The sequence below is a fragment of the Dasypus novemcinctus genome, chromosome 18 (genome assembly GCF_030445035.2).
Source record: "Dasypus novemcinctus isolate mDasNov1 chromosome 18, mDasNov1.1.hap2, whole genome shotgun sequence".
In the NCBI taxonomy this organism is placed as follows: domain Eukaryota; kingdom Metazoa; phylum Chordata; class Mammalia; order Cingulata; family Dasypodidae; genus Dasypus; species Dasypus novemcinctus.
The window spans coordinates 25264065-25284493 of NC_080690.1; the positions used below are offsets into that span (position 1 = coordinate 25264065).

Below are 20429 nucleotides of genomic sequence, written 5' to 3' on the forward strand. Positions count from 1 at the left end.
AAATATAAAGGAGACCAAGATGGTTCCTGTGAAAGTGGTAGTAGGCAGCTAAATGTCTACATTTAGTAAGAGGCAACACATCAGTGAGAAAAAAAGGACCTGAGATGTATTTACTCACCAACTATCTCTTGAGAACCTTCTGTAGTTTAGGTCCTGGTCTAGGTACTGGGGATAGAAGAACGAACAAAACCAAACTATGGCCTCAAGAGCCCCCCTTCTTGTGATGTAACCAGCTGGTATTCAAAAAACTAAGGCATGGAATTACTTAGAGACATCACCATGGTCCATAAAAGCACCAAGGGGATGGGTCTGTTAGAGGAAATCCTGGAGGGTGTCAGTGAGGAGGTGTCTTTTAGTTTAGACTGGAAGCATAAGTATGAATTTACAAAGAGGAGAAAAATCAGGAAGGACTTACCAGGCAAAAAGAATGCTACAGAAGTTCTAGAGCAACTCTTTTTCATGACTAGGTTGAGAGTCCATGAAAAATTTGTTTTAATTTTTATTTATCTTTAAATAAATGAGACACAAGCATGGTTTAATGTTCAAAAATTGAAAAAAAAGTTCTACGGAGAATTAAGTCTCCTTACACTCGTGTACTCCAGTCCTTCAGTTTCACTCCCTGGATGCAACCACTATTACTGATTGTCTGTGTGATCTTCCAGAGATTTTTCTGGGCTGTAAAAAACGCACATCTTTTTAGTTGCTTCCCCAACATGTATGTACCTCTGTAGTATCTAACTATAAATACTGTTCTAAACACTGTTCCACACTTTCATTTAAAAAAAAAGTTATGAAGTTTTTCTCTTGTTTGTTTTGCTTGCTCTTCTCTGATTTTTAAACTTTTGAAAAATTGAACACATTATAAACCTCAAGATAAGTTGCAAAAATAATGCAACAAATTCTTATGAACCCTGCATCTAGAGTCACTGATTTTTAAAATCATTCTACCATGTTCCATATAATCATTTTATGAATTTAAAAGTTTATTCTTAATCAGGGTACAGCTTACTAGGATGTCAGCTGCATGTAGAGCTGGGTGAGCTTCTTCTACCCGGCACTTATTTAGAGAGATAACTCGCAAATGTTTGAAACAAGAAGTCATGCTCCTCTTGGTGTCTGAATCCTTGTGATGCCATAGCGGCAAATTGTCCCAGGAGGGGATGGCAGGAAGGGCCTTCTTTGGGCCTCCTGATACCCACCTTGTGCTTCTCTTTGGGAAGGGTCTTTGTCCTGCCTCTCCAAATGCTCAGGAGGAGGTGAGTGTATTGGGAAGAGAGCATTCTCCCTAAGCTTGCCTTCTGGGCCCAGTGGTCCAGCCTGGGAACAGACAGTCCAGCTGAAACCTAATCCCTTCATTTCCGACAACCACCCTTTGGATAGTATGACTGTTCTGTTCTGCTTGTCAGAGTCAACACGGCATCTCAAAGGCTGGTATAGGATTCCCTCCTCCTAAAGATCAAAGTGGCTGAGTTTTGCTCAAGTGATCTGTGCACTTCCTCTGTGCAGTATGTGACGAGGGATATTTTGCACTCAAAGTGAGAAGGACTTGGAATACTGACAGTCAGGAAGTAACCTAATAGGACGGTGTGATATAGCTTTGCAGCTCTGTGCTCCGGGGCTGGGAGGATTGTTTTCAGGCATTCATCCTTTCATTCATTCATCAAATAATTCCTGAAAGCCTTCATGGCACTCTTCCATGCTCTGTGCCAAGACATGAACATGTTCCCTGCAGGCTCAAGATCTGTGGAGAGAGACATACTGACATACTGAATAAAAGATTTGAACCTGAGTGTGGCAGTGGGATCTCCAAGGAAAGACTTCGTGGCCATTCATTCATTCATACGCTAATCACATATTTATTGACTGCTGACTTCTGTGCTAAATTCACATGTGTGGCTGTGAATAAGAGCATTGTAGTTCCTGTTCTCATGGAACTCACATGCCATTGGGAATCATCCCTGTACCCCTGGTCTGTGTCCTTAAGTTGGGTCTATCTGGAAGTTACGGCTGTCTCCAGAGTGTGTCAAGAGAAAATTAGGCCATTGCTCTGCCACCCTTCCTGGCCCCATGTGATTCGTAAGCCACAGAATCACCATTTCCTCCTGAGACTACTAACCCTAAATGCCCTGTACTCTGTGGAGGAGCCCAAGGCAGTTTGAGAAAGCAGGGAAGAAAAGATAATCAGCCACCCTAAAATCTGTATGCTGAAGATCTAGAAGTCTGAAGCCAGACACCAGGCAGAGGCCTCCATTTGGAAGCTTTAGAAAAACTGCAGAGGGCCCAGTGAGTTCATCTTTTCTTTTCAAGAGGTTCTGAATTTTAGAAGCTAAGCACTCTTCCAAATGCTGTTAGGTTGCCATGGCAACATTTCTTATACTTTTTTTTTTTTTGAGAAAAATCTCTTAAAAAATCCAGTCACATTCTTTTCTTGTAAGGGCTAGTGAGAAAGGTATCTCTCTAAACGAATGTCTAGTCAAGTTTCCTGAAGTATCCTATTTTTGTCCATAGCAGATAATATTTTAGATCTTTCAGTACTCCCAAACTCTTCTCAGAATTTTCACTGAAAAAGGGACCCAGGAAAATTGCTATTCATTGCCCTTGAACCGTTTACATTATGCTTTGGGCAAAGAAAGAAAAAGCTCCTGTCACTTGTATAGTTTCACTCTTGTCAAAGGTCTGAGCTGGACTGTACATGCCTGCTGCACCCAGCCCCTCTTGGTGGCAGCAAGGAGCCACGAGCACACAGGAATGGCCAGGCCAGCTGGTGTGCAGGACCTTGGGAGCACGTCCACCTCAATGCCCTCTCCTCAGTCCCTTCTCCACTGAAACACAGCATGATTTCTCTAAAGTCCAAATTGTACCAAGTTTATCTAAAACCCTTCAGAAGAGCTTGCCATTCCTTGAAGGATGTGGGGGCAGAAAACGTGTTCTCAATCTTAATCCATTCCTGGGCATGTGAACCCATGGTAAATGGGACCTTTTGATGAGGTTACTTCAGTTAAGGCTTGGCTCAGCTGACTCAGGATGGGTTTAATCCTGTTACCCAAGGCCTTATAAAGGAAGACCACAGAGAAAGCCACAGAAAGAAGCCATTCATCAATGAAACCCAGAGTGGCCAGGTGAGGCTGCCATGTGCATTTCCATATGATAGTAAAGCCCAGGACTGAGGATCACCAGCAGCCAATCCCAGAATGCCATGGTCTCCTAGGAGAAAGCATCATCATTTTGCTTCCCCTAGCCTCAAAAATGTGAGCCAAGTAAGTCTCAGTGTTTAAGCCCACTCATTGCATGCTATTTCTCTTAGCTGCCAGGAAACTAAAACACATGGACCTAACATGACCCAGTCCCCGCTTCCTCTCATCTGCTGATGTGCTTCATTCCATCCTCCCATTGAACATTCCATAAATACCATGTTATTGGTAGACTCCGAGCACATCATGATATTTCATGCTTTGATACTCTTGCACAGGTTTGTCCTTCCCTCCAGTCTCCTCTGTCCCTATTTTCCTGGGTCCATAGAGATGGGTCCTCTCCTCCAGGTGGAGTTCCCTGATCCCATGAGATAGAGTCTGTGACTTCTTCCTGCTTGCAAGGTTCCTCTCTTCCTCAGGGTCCCATAATAACTTCCACGAGCCCTCCATACATTTGTCTTCATGAATTCATTCTTCAATTAAAACAATTAAACTTATGTACTGCTTTAGTACAAAGCTGAATATAGTCCCCTACCTTAAAAGGTCGTTTTTTTTCCTTATCATTATATAATAAATTAAAACATTTCTGTGAATCTCCCAAAAGTATCATGGACTTTGGGCTCTGCACCATGTCTAGTGGATAAGTCAGTCCTGCTGTTCCTGTAACACTACAACACATTGTTGTTTATTTGTCTACAAGCCTGCAGACCCTTGAGGACAGAATTTGGAAGTTTAATGCTACATTTCCTGTTGCAGTGTATGGAGCACATGTGAGCATTTATGCTCAGAGTTTGCAGTGTTTAAAACTGTCTTTCATAGGCAAGAGGTGTGTCTACGTGGACTGCTACTGCAGATGCTCCCTGCTAGGGCAGTGCTTTTGGCCAGTCATTAACAAAGTAGACAACATCCTTTCCTTCCCACTACCTACATAGCCCTTTAAAGTTGACAAAGATATTCCTTGTTCTTTATCCACTTTGATCCCTTGAGGTGAGCATTATCCAACCCATTCCATGGAAGAATAAACTAAGGCTCAGAGAGGTTATGCAGAGTCTAGGAAACAGTTATCCTCTGCCCAGGGTCACTTGTAGTACATGGCAGGGCCACAGCTCTAATCTTTCCCCCAACACCAGTGTCAGTATTCTTTCTATCAAATCACATAGCTATCAACCCAAATCAAGAGAGAAATTGCCTAATTGTCTAACTATTTTGGAAATTCTAAGACTACTAAGAAACAGTAGATCCCTAAGCAGATAAGATTGCTTCTAAACTCTTTGGTGGGCCCTGAGATACACCACCCAGTTTCCCTTTTACTGATAGACCGGTGGTCCCAGCTACTGGGAGCACCGTCAGCTGTAAGCCTTCAGGATTAGCCTCAGCTGCAACAGGCCACATCAAGGCCATGTACCTTCCTGGGGTAGCCCACATCCATTGACTGATCAATAAAGGCCTGGTCAACTCAGCTCAATTCAGGATCATTTTGAAGGGCCACCTATGCTCCAGAAGACCATGTGGGGATGGACTGAGGCTGTTGTTGGCTGTGTCACATCTCTCCTTTCTGTGTCCACTCCTGCTTTCCTGCCTTCCCCTTCCATAGGTATTTTTTCCCAAGGGCACCCTTCATAAATGTTCTCCATACTAAACTTCAGCTTCGAGTATGGTTTCCAGAGAAATCAGCCTACCACAAACTCTACTGACTATTTTGCAAGAAGCCTTCTTGTGTCTGTACATGAATACATCAGATTCAGTTGTTCCTTCATTGTTTTCATTGAATGTTTCTTTTTTTTTAATTTTTATTATTTATTTATTTTCTTTTTCTCCCCTTCCCCCCTACTCCACCCCAGTTGTCTGTTCTCTGTGTCTATTTGCTGCGTGTTCTTCTTTGTCCACTTCTATCCTTATCAGTGGCACCAGGAATCCGTGTTTCTTTTTGTTGCATCATCTTGTTGTGTCAGCTCTCCGTGTGTGCGGTGCCATTCCTGGGCAGGCTACACTTTCTTTCACACTGGGCGGCTCTCCTTATAGGGCACACTCCTTGCGCATGGGGCTCCCCTACACGGGGGACACCCCTGCGTGGCACAGTACTCCTTGCGCACATCAGCACTGCTCATGGGCCAGCTCCACACGGGTCAAGGAGGCCCGGGGTTTGAACCGCGGACCTCCCATGTGGTAGACGGACGCCCTAACCCCTGGGCCAAGTCCGCTTCCCTGAATGTTTCTTTATTGGATGCTTAACAATGTGCTAGGTATGAAATACTGTGGTGAACAAGACAGTGAAAGATCTCTGATCACATGAAACTTCTGTTCTTTGTACTCGAAAGATGGCTTTGCATCCTGTTTCTGCCACTCAAATTGTGAAGTTTCTTCCAGAGCATTCAGTCTGCTCCTGCACTTCAGGGAGGGACAAAAGGAACCTCCCTTTGATTGAGCTCTGCTGATTGCTTTGCAGAATAAATACTGCCCCAGAGAGATGGCACCAGTGTCTGAATGACTTCCCCTCATCCATCATGGGACTCCACAGTTCTCCTTGCTTGCCTTATCAGATGGCCCAGCATGAAGTCTGGGTTAGGAGGGGCTAAGTTGCAACAAAAGCCTGGAAGGGCTGCTCAGCTGGGGACTGTGGTGCAGATACAAAGAGCATTATAATGTGTGATGGGAAGGCGAGAGGTGGGAATCAAAGTCAGGCTCAAGCACACTCACCCCTCTGTTTCTCCTTTGCCCACTCTCTTCCAGCATAGTGGACACTTGCTGTCTCTTGTGCAGGTCCAGCTCCAGCTAGCCTCGGGACTTGACACTTTCTGTTCTCTGAGATAACCCAGAGGCCTGCTTCCTTCTCATCATTTAGGGCTTGACTTAAATGTTACCACTAAAGGGCTTTTCCTAACTTTACAACCCCTAAAACCGCACCTCCACCCACCCTGAGGTTATCCAACATTTCATTATTCTGCCTAATTCTCACAGCAGTTATCACAATCTGTGGATATGGTGAATGATACATTTCATGGTTTACTTCCTTATCTGTTTCCTACAAGAGATCCTATGCTCCCTGCAGTTCAGAGATGGGGCCTGCCCTGCCCACACTACTATATTTTCAGAATCTAGAGCAGTGCCATCTATATCAGTAGTAGCCCAGTAAATATTTCTTAAATGAATGACCAAATCAATACCTAATGCTTGTATGCTTCCCTTACTGATCTATGTGGGATATGGTGGTTTGGGTGCCTGCCTTGGAAAACAGGTTGGAACAGAGGCCTGGGGCCTGGATTCCTCCATACTGCTGGGAATCTTCAGCCGTCTCTTCCTCCATTCTTCTCTCTCTCTGAGTTTCTCCTGGACCATCATTCATATTTGAGTGGCATCGGCTCCAGGAGCACTCCACTCAGAGGAAGCTGACAGCCGCATAATGGCCCCCCTGCACGTGCATCTGTGCATTAGCACAGGCTTTTGGGGCTGGCTGGAGCTTGCCTGACCCATCTCCCTGCAGGAAAGACTGTGCATCTATAATACTCTGGAAAATTGGGGCTGATATGTAGCTTGGTACCCAAAGTGGTTTCACTCAAGCAAACACAGAGAATAATAGCCATGCACTTAAATGCTTGAGCAGGTATCACTCTGAGGAATGTTTCAATAATCCATGTTTATAAAGCCTGTTAGTATGAATTTCTGAAATAGCACTTACTCCACTTTATTCTTGACAAATGGTGTTTGTAGCCATTGAGATATTTTATTTCAATTATGTGCCAGTGTTATAGGGAGAAGGTTTCTGAGAATAGCAAAGCATAAGCCATTTTTATTGTGCTTCTATCACTATTCCCCTTGCTAAACTCAACTGGACAGTTCATTAAGATGAAAAATTAACAGCACATGCTTTGGGGAGAATAATCATGGAACATGACAGCTTGTGGCGGCATCGGTATTCAGAGAAGCAAACAGATGACAAACGTGCTGGTCTTTGGAAGAAATGGCGATTGGCCAATCAGTCAGAAACTATGCGCTTATGGAGCACCTACTGTTTGTGCAGCCTGAGCTTGGGTGTTGGGGGAGAAAGAACATGTAGGAAACACAGCCTCTGACCTCCAAGAACAAGCCATCTATTTGGAAAGGCCAGGGAGATTCCAGCCTTCAATCAGGGAGCCCCTGAAGGTTTGCATCAAATACCTGCCACTTCAGTGTTGACTGGAAGTTCAGAAGTAATTCAGTGTGAATTAAAGAGATTTCTTAGACCTTGAAGAAAAGAAGATTTTGACTAGCAAAATACATTAAAATATACATCTGTTAGGGTCTATGAGGTTTCTTTTTGGGGTGATAAAATATTCTGGAATTAGATAGTAGTGATCAGTGGACAAGTCTGTGAATATTCTAAAAACCATTCAATTGTATACTTTCAAAAGTTGAGCATGAGGGCTTGTGAATTACATCTCAAAAAAGCTGTTATTTTAAAAGGAACTCTACAGAGCTAAATTAACAATGATAACAAATGTTATTGCATAATCAGAGAACTGGGCCCTGTTTGAGTATAGAAAATGGGTGAGGCAGACTCACATGCGATTGGGGACTCTTTTTTGTGGGAAGGAAGGAAGCATGTGCCCAATTTAGAGATGAGGAAACCAAGAGTCAGCTCAGTTTGTGCCTGGCCCAGGAAACCAGAGAGCTAATAAGTGATGGGGCTGGAATTTCAGCTCTGTCCTTTCTGTCCCCAAAGCCCAAACCACCCTGCTGCCACGTGGAATAAATACCCCAATTCCTGGGGGCGCTGGTAACACAAATCACCACCATGATAACAATTTGTCCCTGAAGAGTATTTCAAACTTTGTGGAGTGTGCTCACCTGTCTTTTCTCCTCTGTTTTTATGTCCCATGAGGAGTGACCATTTTGGAGGGGTGGTCCATGTGCACAGCTGCAAGGGTGAGCTGTGTTTGGGGGAAGGAGGGACTTGAGAGAGGAGACCGAGCATTCCTGTCCAGACTGCCCAAATGAGGCTGCCTTCTCTCTTCCAGTCATTTAAGGTGTTTCCCTGTACTCCCACCTCCATTTTTGACTTTTGTCTCTTCCTAAACTCTTACATGCATCCTCTTTTCCCAGTGCAAGTAACTTTTGAAGTGAAACCATAGAGATGTGGGATCCCCGGACCTTTAGAAACAAGGCTGGGAATTAGGTGTCCTGTCTGTCAAATAGAGCAGTGAGTGCTGCTTCTTTTTTATTCCCTTCGGGGAAGGAGCAGGTACACATTTCTACTGGAAATCACATGTCTAGATTAAAGCCACTTAAATCATCATCTCCCCTGCGGTTAATGAGCGCACTTTTGATGTCATTCTCAGTTTACTCGTGTAAATAGCAGGTCAAATTCGCATCCTGTTGGACAGGATGGAAATCTGACTTGGAATTTGTAAATACTGCTGCATTTCATTTATTTTCACGGGGACTTTTTTTTTTCTCCTGCAGACAGTGGAATAGCAGCACTCCAGGAAACAGCCCGTGGAGGAGTCACGATGCATTAACCTGAGCAGTGAGATCAAAACAAAAGCTCTGTTTGCAATCTCCCGCCAGAGCCCCAATCCCTGCAGTCCCCACTGTTTGGCTGCATTCAGGAAGCGTAAATAAAATTAGATCTTAGAGGAGTAAAGAGAAACTGGGATGTATGAAATAGAAGTCTTTCCCAAGCAGCTGATAACCTCTTTCCATTTCTTTCCAGTTTTGTTAGCTTTAAAGGAGTTAAGAGGAAAATGAGTTATTTTAAAAGAAGGTATAAATATCTTCTGAAATACATCTCCACCTATCTCAGAGCATTTTTTGATATTTGGTTGTCTTTTTCCCTGCTGCTTGCAGACCCTGTACATGCAGCCTGACAGCCTGACAGCCTGACACAGGAGCGGGAATGCCTGGGTTCCGTTCCTATTTCTGTGCTCTCTGGGCGGGTAGCTCTTTTGCCCTTCTCTTTGCTCACTTGTACACGGTGGTCAAAAGTAGTGCCTCCTTCACAGTGTTTTTTGTGCTCACCAAAGGAGATGCTACCTCTGAAGTACTCTGTCCAATGCCTAGCTCTCTGCACAGGCGTCAGCATGGTGATGATGACAGCAGATGAACCTACATAATTTCAGATACCCAGGGGCTTCCAGGTTTGGAGCTGTGTTGATGGGGAGACTCCAGGGACTGATGGGGTCCAGGCCACACCCAGCTTCCAGGTGGTGCACGCAGTCTCCCGCTCGAGGGCAGCGGACATGAGTTGCAGCCTGAGAAGGTGGCACCATGCACACCCTCTCCCCAGGGCTCTGCTGGCTCCACACCCTGGTTTCTAGGGTAAGAGTCAATGCAAAAGGACCAGCTGTTCCTCTTGGCGGCAGGACGGTGACTGTGAAAATGCCCCCATGAATATAGAAGCGGCACAGTGCAGTGGGGCAGGAGCGGTGTCACAGGGAGAGTGGCACACCTAGGGTGGAGTTGGGGTTCTGCGTTTGTCTAGCTGTGCAAACAGCTGGCCACTCCTTGCACCCCTGCCTCCACTTTCGTATGATGGAGTAGAACACACTGACTGTCTTCACGGTCTCATGGGGGCCTAGCGTTTATTAGATTGTGAAACTGTATTTGTTTTCCTCCTCCTTTCCCAAAGCAAATAGCACAGCATGGGGAAGCCAGAGCTCTGGGGCCTCCCAGTATACATTGTTTCAGTTTCTTCTACCATTAGCTGCATGACTTCTGCCAAGTGATTTAACCCTCTGAAGCTTCTATTTCCTCATCTATAAAATGGGTGTATTCATGTCCTATTCCTGCTTAGCAAATTACCACAAACTTGATTTAAAACACCACAGACTTGTTTGCTTACAGTTTTGGAAGCCACAAAATCGAAATGGGTCTGACATGCTAAAATCAAGCTGTTGGTAGGGCCTCATGCGGCCTTGACAGAAAATCTGCTTCCCTGCTTTTTTCAGATCCCAGCTGCTTCCTGCATTCCTTGGTTTGTGGCCCCTTCTTGCAGCATCAGAGTGCATCACTGCAACCTCTGGTTCTGTTGTGCTGTCTGCTCTGTCCTTCTCTGACCCTCCTGCTCTCCTCTTTTAAGGACCTTCGTGATTACCAGGATGATAATACAGGGCAATCTCTCCCTCTCAAGATCCTCAACATAACTACATGTGCAAAGTCCCTTTCACCATGTAAGGTGACGTCTATTCACGGGCTCTAGGGGTTAGGGCAATGGAAATACTGAGAGTATCTTCCTCATGGGACTCTTACAAGGATCAAATAAGGTATTGCATGTAAAATACCACAGTTCCCATCACATAAATGTTTGCTCTCTTCCTTAGAATTAGGATAGTGACGTTTGCTTGCACACCTCCAGGAGACAGCTGGGGTCGCCTGAGTCTGCATTCTGACAGTTGTACCTTTGATGAAACAGGGTCCCTCTTGAGCAGGGGCTGGGGGCTTCTGTTCACTTTAGGCATGGGGGGAAGCTGATCTGCAGAGATGGAGTAATGCCATGCTAGTGGTGCTAGCTAGGACCTGTTTTGCCATTCTGATATGTAAACTGAGGTAAGGGGGCAGTGCTTGACTCTGGGGTTCTGCCCAGCATTGAAAATCTATAAACTCTTAATAATTCATCAGTATGAATCAAAGGACATGCAAGTTGTTGTCAAGGCATTTTACTGACTTCTCAGGGAAAATAATCCAGGGCAAAAGCACAGCAACAACAGAAATAGCTATGAAAATCTTCTCCAGCCATCCTGGAGAGCATTATGGAGGGAACCTAACTATGCGGACTTTTGGCCTGGGCTCTGCCAGGACATTAAGGGAAGCTGGCAGTGTGGATCAACAGACAATTGCAGATTTGGGCTCAGGTTTCCAAACATAAGGGGGGGGGGGTCGTGTTTCTGAATTCTTCTATTTAGAAGACATGCTGTGCATGGATCAAGGATTGAAGAAGAGCAGAGCAGAGTGGAAGGGGGTCTACTGAGTGCCAGGCATACAGGGACAAGGCTTAGCGCATCCACGTGACGCCTCTTGTCTTCCAAATTAACCTCCTGGTGGGACTGTACACTAATTACCCATGGCACTGCGTTGGCTGATAATATCTCTGGAACTCTGTCTGGGGTCTGCAGTTTGAATTCTCTTAGAAAAGGCAAGAACTCTGTCTCGGGAGAATGTTGGAAGCTCCTGCAAGTTATCAAGAGAAAAGTTGGAAATAGAGTGTGAGGAGATGACTTCAGTGAACATGGGTGGCGGTGAGCTGGGATTTGTGACTCTAAAGGGACGGCCAGCATTTCTTTTGTGACTGAAATGCTGGCTCCATGGGGACACTCGAGTGCCTGGGTTCTGGTGTTTGCACAAAATCAATCTCTTAATTACAAACCGGAGTCCCTGTGGAAGAGGATCACAGCAGGGGCGTATAAGCTAGCACAGTACTGGACGAGGTGCCCCTAAGGGTCCTGAGCAGAATGAAGACAAGCCTTGGAATCCAGCCAGGAGCCACCTTTCCGACCTGGTGCAAGCCAGAGAGAAAGGCGAGCAGCTTTGCCAAAGGGAAAACTGTGGTTACTGAAGAGGCTGCCCTAAATGGAGCAGTCCTCAGTAAAGTCGGATTGTTTAAAAGTTAAACCTGTCAGGGGTTGCCAAAAGTTGTATGACCTTGGGCAAGTTCTCTGGGAGCGTCAGTTACTTCATCTATAAAATGGGGATAACCGTAGTCAAAACTCATGGGAATGTGTGCACATAAATGAAATAAAGCATATTGCATGCTCAGCATGGGGTTAAGTGTGTAATGAGCTCCAGGTAACTGTAAACCACTCTCATCATCAGCTGTCAATCCAGGGGTGTGGAGCAGACTGAGGGTGGAATCTCGGGGCTGACTGGCCAGCTCTCATGTGGAAACTGTTTCCATCAGGGATGTTTTTTCTCGTCTTGGGGTAGGATTTTCGGCCAAAGCCCTACTCTCAGACAGCGGCCCTCATTTTCACCGGTATCTCTGAACATTCAAAACTGTAACTCACTCCTTCATTCTCCATCAACAAAATGAGGACGATAACCCCTACCTTTGCTGGCTGATGTGTAAAGCGAGCTAAGGTTTACAAAAGCCATTTGTAAATTACGAAATGCTATAAAGAAGGAATTATTGTTGTGATCACTCTATTCCAGGCATTCTATAAACAACACAGAAAATTAAGGGTTCATACTTTTGTTATGCGAAAACATTTATGCCTTTCTAAGACCACAGCTATAAACCATTAGCAGAAGGACTTGATAATACAGTCTTCAATCTAATTCAGATAGGAGTAAACTATGCCTGTGGAGAGCACCTTTCTGTCCCAGGGAGTGCTGTGGACGGCAGCAGGCAGGGGGTGACCCGTACATCTGCGAAGCCTCTCTGATTCCACAGGGTGGAATACCAGCTCCTGACCTGCCTGGCGACTCTTGTGTTTAATTACCAAAGGTCTCTGAGTCTCACTTCCCTCATTTGTAAAATAAAGATAGAAATGCCAGGCTCCTGGAGTTGCTGTGAAGAGCCAAGAGTAAAGATAATGATCACAAAGCCCTGGGCACAATACTTAGTGCAGGGGGATCTGGAAGTCTCCTAATTGCAGCCCCCTTGCTGCTCTGATTGATGGGTGTTCTCTCCTTAGCCTTGGGCCCCTCATTGAAATGCTAATCAGGTTGGAGCCCTAGCCAACAGCTGGGTTCCCATCGGCCTTGGCCCAGCCCCAACCCCTGGAGCTGAAGTCACTGCCATCCCAACCTGCCGCCTCACCTCAGAGCAAGTTCCTCACCCTGCTGACCTGCAGTCCTGTAAGGTCAGCTCCAGCATGACCAGGTTTTCACAGATGTCAGTGCCTCTTCCATTGGTGGGGCGGGGGGGTGGGGGGAGGAGGGGGAGGGAGGGAGGGAGGGAGGAGGGTGGTAGGTGGAAAGGAGTTAAAGACCACCTGTCAAAGCCAGCTCAAGCAGCCTGAAGTCTTGGCCATGTCCCTAGATGATGAGGGACCTGCCCAGACTCCAGGGTCCTCTCTGACCAGCCACATATAGCCAGGTCTACAGTGCCTCGATGAAAATCCAGAGAAATACAAAATTGACCTCAGCGACATGAAGTTCTAGGATCCAAAGCTTTAATGCTGCTAAAAATAATAAGCTAGTGTTTATTGAGCCCTTACCATATGCCAAATGCAGTTCCAAGTATTTCACAGGAATGATCTCATTACTCTTCACAGCAGCCCAAGGAGAAATGAGCTGTGCTATTACCCTCATTTTTTCAGATGCATCAACAGTCTCAGGAGGGCAATTAAATGAGGCTGCATGACCAGGAAGAGCAGAGGCGGGGTTTGAACCCAGTGCTCTTGGCCATGGTTGTGCCGACTGGCTTGCAGGGGGTGCAAGTGGCCTGTGGGGAGGATACCTGGGCTCGTCCCTCGTCTGGCTCTGTCCATGCTGTGCCCTTCCCCAACCACACTCGTTTCTGGGATTCCCATTGTAGTCAGTGATGTGTCCAGTGTAAATCTTTTTCTCACTCATTCAACAAGCAGTCACTGAATGCTTCCTATTTGCCAAATACTCTGCTACCCACTGGAGATAAGACAAAACACATATGATCTCCATCTTCACGCAGCGGATGTGCTCCTGGAGAATTTCAAAGCATTAGACTGCCAAAGAGCTGCAGCTAAACCTTTTATCAGGAATTCCAAACTACGGAGATAAAGAAATACAGCTTCAAGTTCTCAGTAAATCTAAAGAGAGAGAATAATCAGGAGACACCTATTAATATTTGATTGACTTTATTTGCATGTGCGCATCACAGATTCATCCATTGTTTTGCAAAGGGGTATAAGATTTTTTCCCCAAGTCTCTCTGTGTTTTCTTTCTGGATTCCTGGTAGGGTGTAATCACAAGCCTTTCAGGCTGAGCTCTGGAAGCAGGGTGATTTTAACTAGGGTGTATTACTTATTAGATGGAAGAATGATTAGCCTGTGCTCTGTTTAATTAAACCTCACTTAATGGGCAAACGTTTCCTTTAACAGGCTTGCTGTCACCTCACCAGTTATTTCAGTCAGTTCATTTCACAGTAGGAAAAAAAAGAGAGAGGGGGAACAATCTTCTTTTGCTCAAACTCTATTGGTCTGAGGAGAAGCGTGGCTGTCTAGAAGATACCTAATTGCTGCCGTGATGGTGTGCTTATTCTCTATTTATTTCTAGGCTTCATATTGAAACGCTAATCAGGGTTAGGTCTCACCTCTTGATGAATGATTTTGTAAAAACTTGATATTCCTCAGCTTAGCTAGGAATGTCTGCATGCAAGTATAATGCCACTGTGAATGGGAAGATAAGTAATGCCCTTAATTTTGCAAAGAGAGCTGTGATTTGGTACATACAGTACAGATCAGGGGAAATCAGAATGAAATTAATTTCTTTCTTTGCAGAGGCACCACCTCTGTCATATCATGAGCCACTTTTCTTTAGCTGTTTTTGCTGTGGATTTAAAGAACTCTTGGCACGTGTATTTGGGCTTATTTCCTGTAACCCAGGTCAAATTTAAGTTCTGCCATTTTATCTGATGTTGGAATGCAGGGAACTGAGGTTCCCTGATTCTCCATTTGTCAAATAGGAACAATTGTTGCAACCACACAAGATTTTAAGGATTAATTAAGATCATATCATGCATTATTTTAGTTCAAGGTCTGACATTGTAGTTGCCCAATAAAACATTCTTTTTCGTCTCCTTTACCCCTGTCTCCTCCCATCCACCAATCCTAAAAGTGCAACAGAGGTATTCTTTTTGAGAGCAGCAACAAGCCCATCCCAAATCAGAGTCTTGGGCAATCTGCTCCTTCTCAGTTTGACGTTGTTTGTGCTTAAGGCATCCCAAAGGGAAATGAGAAACTCAAGAAGACTTCCACTCATTTTGCCAGTGGGACACCAAAATTATAAACATTTGGGTATTTGCTGCGTGATCAACTGACTTCCTAGTGCATTTTTATCTTTTCATGTTGCAGTATGAAATGAAGCATTTTCTTTATCTTTATTCATCCAAGAGAGGTAATTGATTATTGTTACAGTTATTCATTATTTTATTGCTTGTATGAGTGTGATCTACTACCTGCCTACTTTTCCTGCCTCACCCCTTATGCCCCTTTTTCCTTCATTGCCTGTCCCCTCCCCCATCCATCAATCCTCAAAGGTGGGACAGAGGCATTTGTTTCCACAGCCGCAACCCTCGGATCCTAGGATCTTTTATAGTTTAGGTGCTTGCGTATGGACACCCTGTGCTTGGATTGCTGTTTCTTACCTTGAACATCTGTTTCAATTGTCTACTTCAAGGCTGAATTTGGGTTCATCCAATAAATCTTCCCTAACCAACCATGTCTTCATACCCTGGTTTATGTACTATCCTCTTTTCCCCTCATGTCCCTTCAAAGCACCTTTCACATTAGAGGCACCTATTTTCTGGGCTGCCTCCCAGCCTGCCACCCCCCACCGTTAGACTATAAGTGAGCTGGGGAGCATGACAGCATCTTCTTGTGACTGCCTCTGCTTAACACAGCACCAGATTCCCACTTGATGCTCAGAACATGCTTGGTGAATGTATTTTTTTAATTAAACTTGTTTTCTGTAAACAGACATCCATGAATACTGCACCCTGAAAAGACCTTGAAAGCTGCTCACTAATCCAGTGTGGTACATGCTCCTAATAGAAATCATCCTAACTCCAACACTTGGGTATTAGTTGTTTTCTGAGAACTAGTATCAACTCACTGGATGAAAGAAAACACAGTTCTTAATTCCTCAATCAATTAGCACCAGAGAAAATCTTTTCATCCTTAGGCCTTTTACATCGTGGGTCACCTGTCAATATCAAAGGTACCTATTCTACCTTCTCCATGGGAATCAAAGATCTTTCTTTGGGTTTCTCTGTCCTCAGTTAAACTGATGTTAAAAGTCCCTAAACTGGGGAGTGGATGTGGCTCAAGCAGTTGAGCGCCCACCTCCCATATGGGAGGTCCTGGCTTAGGTTCCTGGTACCTCCTAAAGAAAAAACAAAGCAAAACAGACAACAAGCAGACAATGAACAACAACAACAACAACAAAAGAGCAGACAGTGAGTGCAAACAATGAGTAAAAACAACAAGCAAACAGATGAGGGAATCACTTTGGGGGATCCATCCCCTAAACTGTCAAGATCTCCCCAAATGTGAGTTGTTTTGTCCTATGATGTAATCCCTATAGTGGGGACTAGGTGAGAGAATTCTGAGTTCACAGTGAGTATAGTTGAGACAAAATGACTCTGGGACTTAGGAAAAAAAGGTAACTTGGAGCTGGAAGATTGGCTTACTTAGTCCAGTTATTTATTTTTCCAGATGCCTTTCCAGTACCGTTGCCAGAAAAAGTATAGAACTCCCAGTTAAATTTGAATTTCAAATAAACAACAGACTTGCTTTAGTATAAGAATCTCCCAAAATTGCATGGGAAAGCCTTATCCTGTAACAACAACAACAAAAAGTTTTTTATATGAAATTCAAATTTAACTCTGTGGCTTATATTTTGATTTGCTAAATATGACACCCCTAGCTTCCAGACAAGTTAATGGCTTGCCTAATATCTCACTGCTAGTGAACTAGTATTCCGGTTTTCTGAGTCCTGAACCAGTGCTCATTCATAAGTCATATGATTCAAGGAGTAGATTTTCCCTTCTACAAAATGCTTTTGGCAAGTTTGTGATACCTATTCCTAGAAACCTGTCCCACTGTACACAGCAAAGTTTGGTTTAACTTGGGACACAACTCAAGGAAAAATGAGCGATGTTAAGAAAATGTTACCAAGGGTACTTGTAACATATACAGATTCTCAATTTGGCACATCCCTAGTCTGACTGCAAATGTCAGGTGAGCTCCCACTGAGGTCAGATCCTCTCTGAAAAAAAAAATGCAGGAGGTTTTTGTAGTGTAGGACATTGGGCAGGTAACAAAAGGATCTGTTCTGAGGGTAACCAAAGACACACAAAAGAACAAGGAAAAGCAATTTACTCTAAAGTTATCCATTTAACCAGTATACATGGCATGCGTTTGTCTCCAATATAAACTTTAAATTCTCCATGCTCATTGAAGAACTGGTTAAAAATTCTTTAGCCAGTTATAGGTGAAAGAAATGTCACTCTTCTGCTGTAATCTGAAGTTCTCTCTATCATGCTTTACTTGTTCCAGGATTTCTTCACTGAAAAAAATTTGCATCTTTGTACCGAGGTCTTTATTATTCTTTCCAGAAATTTTTCATATTTTCTCATCTGCCTGCTCAAAGTTCAATCGCAGCACCAGGCTTTCTATTTATAGCAATTTGAAGGAGGCTTTGCTTCTTTTAAATCTGCACAACAAAATGTCTGCTTGCTTTTCCTTCTTGCTCTGGAAAACTTTCCTTAGCTTTTGATTTGAGCACCATTGTGTCACCTCTGAGTTTTCCCAGAATGACACTGCTATCCCCTCCTATGCCAAGAAGATTGCACTCTGCCCTCTTGTTGGTAGAGTTAATTTTTGATAAGGTGACACTGTGAAAAGGGATTCCCTGTGTTGGGTAGAAGCATGGTTACCAGGATACATTCTTTGTAATGGCCTAACCTTTCTTTCTCCATGGGTAGACCTTAATGGCTACGCAAGAACTTGGGGTTGGGTGTCTGTTAAAGCTAGTAAAATATCGATAGTGATATTGACATAAGAAAATGGCTTACATTATGTAGCAGCTGAGGACTCAGTTCATTTACTGTAGTGTAGAAAAGGGTTTCAGCAGCTTCTTGGGAAGGCTCAACCACAGGGGCTGCTGTGCTGTGATATTGTAGCTGCAGAGTGGGGGAAAGGAAGAGCAGTGGGGCATGTGTGTGTGAGTAAGTGAGTATAACTAGAAAAAAACTCTCCAGTGGTGGACACTATTAAGATCCCAGGTTCCTTGATCCAAGTGGTCCAAAGAGTGTCCATATGGAAAGGAATACAATCACCCCAAGAGATCCTCAGATACATTTAGGAGGCAGAATCATTTACTGTCTCCTCTACTCAGGTAAAAGTGAGACCCCAACCAGTAGGTAAAATTGCCAGAGGTAGGGGCAGACCCCAGGGGGAAAAATCTGGCATGACCTTGGATGGACCTCAAATATATAGGCAGTCAGACTGGACTTCCCAACAGAGCAGATGATACAGAGAGCACGGTCACCCAGGAGGGATGAGAGGGAGGCCACAAGGCAGGTACCTTCCTTCCATTTCTCCTTTACAGAAGACCACCCCTCTTCTTTGGGATCTAGGCCCCATCATTTTCCTTGTGATGTGGTCCTGCCATCTTGAATATATCTTCACCTCTCTTAATGCTTATGTTTATCATGCATTATATCGAGCTGAGTTGATCTGGAGCTCTTTGTTATTTTCTGTGTGTCCGTTTGTCAGCTCAACTAGAGTTTAAGTCAGGAAATCCACCTTGTGTGTGCTGGGTGGGCTAGATTAGGTTATTGGGGTTTTAATCTTGGAGACATTTTAAGATGTCTAGGCATAGAAGAAGAGGAGGATGGGGGCTTAAACCATGGTGGTGCCGGAGGGCTCAAGTTTGGGATACTCAGTGTCATGGTCAGGATCATAAGCAGAAACAGATTCCGAACCAGGAGACTAAGACATGTATGTGGGGCCTCATGGACAGCTGTCCTTGAGAGGCAGTGTGGGTAATTCTGACATGAACATCTTACCAGGAAGGCAGTGAGTCCTTGTTGGCAGGGTTCATGCCTTCAGGCTCCTTCTTCATCTGTTCCTTGCTTGATTGGATCTGTTGTGGCTCAAAGGGGCTTTCCCTTAAGGAGTGATGCTGGAGAACACTAGTGTAATAACTGCAAACCTAGTCTTCCAGTTAAATCTTTTGGAAGGAGATGCTTGGTTGACAGGATACAAACACCCATCCCCAGGTTTTGGTGAATTGAGCTTTCTCACACAGGTACTCTATTAACTGATGAAGCCTTATATCATTTCCCTTGTTTACTGGCTAAAGTACTTTTGTAGAAACAAGGTTACTATCACCTTATTTGTTGTGAAGAACAGTATGATAGCTCCTTTGCAATATTGAACTGACCAGCAGTATGAGCAGTGGCTGGGTAACAGTTGCTCTTTGGCAGAGAATAATTCTGGGGATCACCTTAATGCTTTTGGAGAGAATACTGATGGATGGCACTTGCCTCTACCAGTACATGACACTTCCTTCCATGAGCAGCATACCCAATCTTTTTGACCAATATAGTCACCAAGGAAGAGAGAGCATCCTGTGGTTAGCTCACAAGATGGCACAGAGCAATTCTTCCCATTGAGCTGGTTCCTTGTGTTAGAAGATATTTATCATCTGGCTGCCTTCCAGCAATTCCCTGCACTGCTTGTATTTTATTACTCATTAGCACCTCCTTTGGAAGCTTAGGCAGGGAAGGAGGTAGAGCAAAATTTTGTTTTAATGTGGAAAATGTTGCAGAGGAGAGGTATGAAAATAATGATTCATTCATTCACGGGCTATTTGGAAGACCTGGGTAGGCTGGAGATCACCTGGAATAGGGTGGAAGCAATTCCTCTAAGTACTGAAGGAACTGGTGGTATTTGAAATTGAGAACATAAAATCCTTGAGGAAAAGCTCACTCTAAATATAAATATTCCAGTCACCTATGAGTTCCTTGAGGACAAAGAGTACATTTTACTAAATTCTTAGCACCTAACAATTGCAGAAATATTAGTCTCCATAAAGATCTCTTAATTTTTTTTGTGTGTGTGTGAAACAAGGGCTAGCTGAGCTTTGAGCCTCCTAGAAAGCAAAAGTAAGACCATCAGAAGAGAATTACAGAGAAGTAGATCTCAGTTCAATACCAAAGGATAGAAGGTCAAGAGCTTCTGAATGGGCCACATATGACCTCAAATCCTATTTCAGACACTAGCTAGCCATATGACCTAAATTGAATGCTCTGAAACTGAAATGCCCCAAGCCATTATTTTCTTACTAGTGCAGTGGAGGTGATATTACCAGCCTCATGAAAGTGCTGGAAAGAAATTCATTATAAATAATATATATATAATATACCCAGCTCAGTATCTGTCATATACTAGATGCTCAACAAGTAGAAGCTAGTTTGTAGATGATAACTCGCTAGTGTAGGCTCTCCCACCCATGGACTGGGCTGTTGGAGAAGAGGCTGAATGGGGAATTAGTAGGTTGACTAGATAGCCTCTTAGAGCTCATCCAATTAGGAGCGGCTATACCATGTGTCCGGCAATT

The 20429-nt window shown here is 44.2% G+C and overlaps 1 protein-coding gene across 4 annotated transcripts in view; it reads left to right on the forward strand.

Annotated features, from left to right (window-relative positions):
- The window catches only part of CDH11 (cadherin 11), a 154480-nt gene that overhangs the window by 67622 nt on the left and 66429 nt on the right, over positions 1 to 20429 (forward strand). The window contains exon 3 of one of the 4 annotated variants that reach the window (XM_058279900.2): positions 8631 to 8694. The exons of the other annotated variants lie outside the window; for them this stretch is intronic. The gene's annotated coding sequence lies outside the window, so the exon portion shown is untranslated. The remainder of the gene's footprint in view (positions 1 to 8630; positions 8695 to 20429) is intronic. 4 annotated transcript variants of the gene reach the window in all.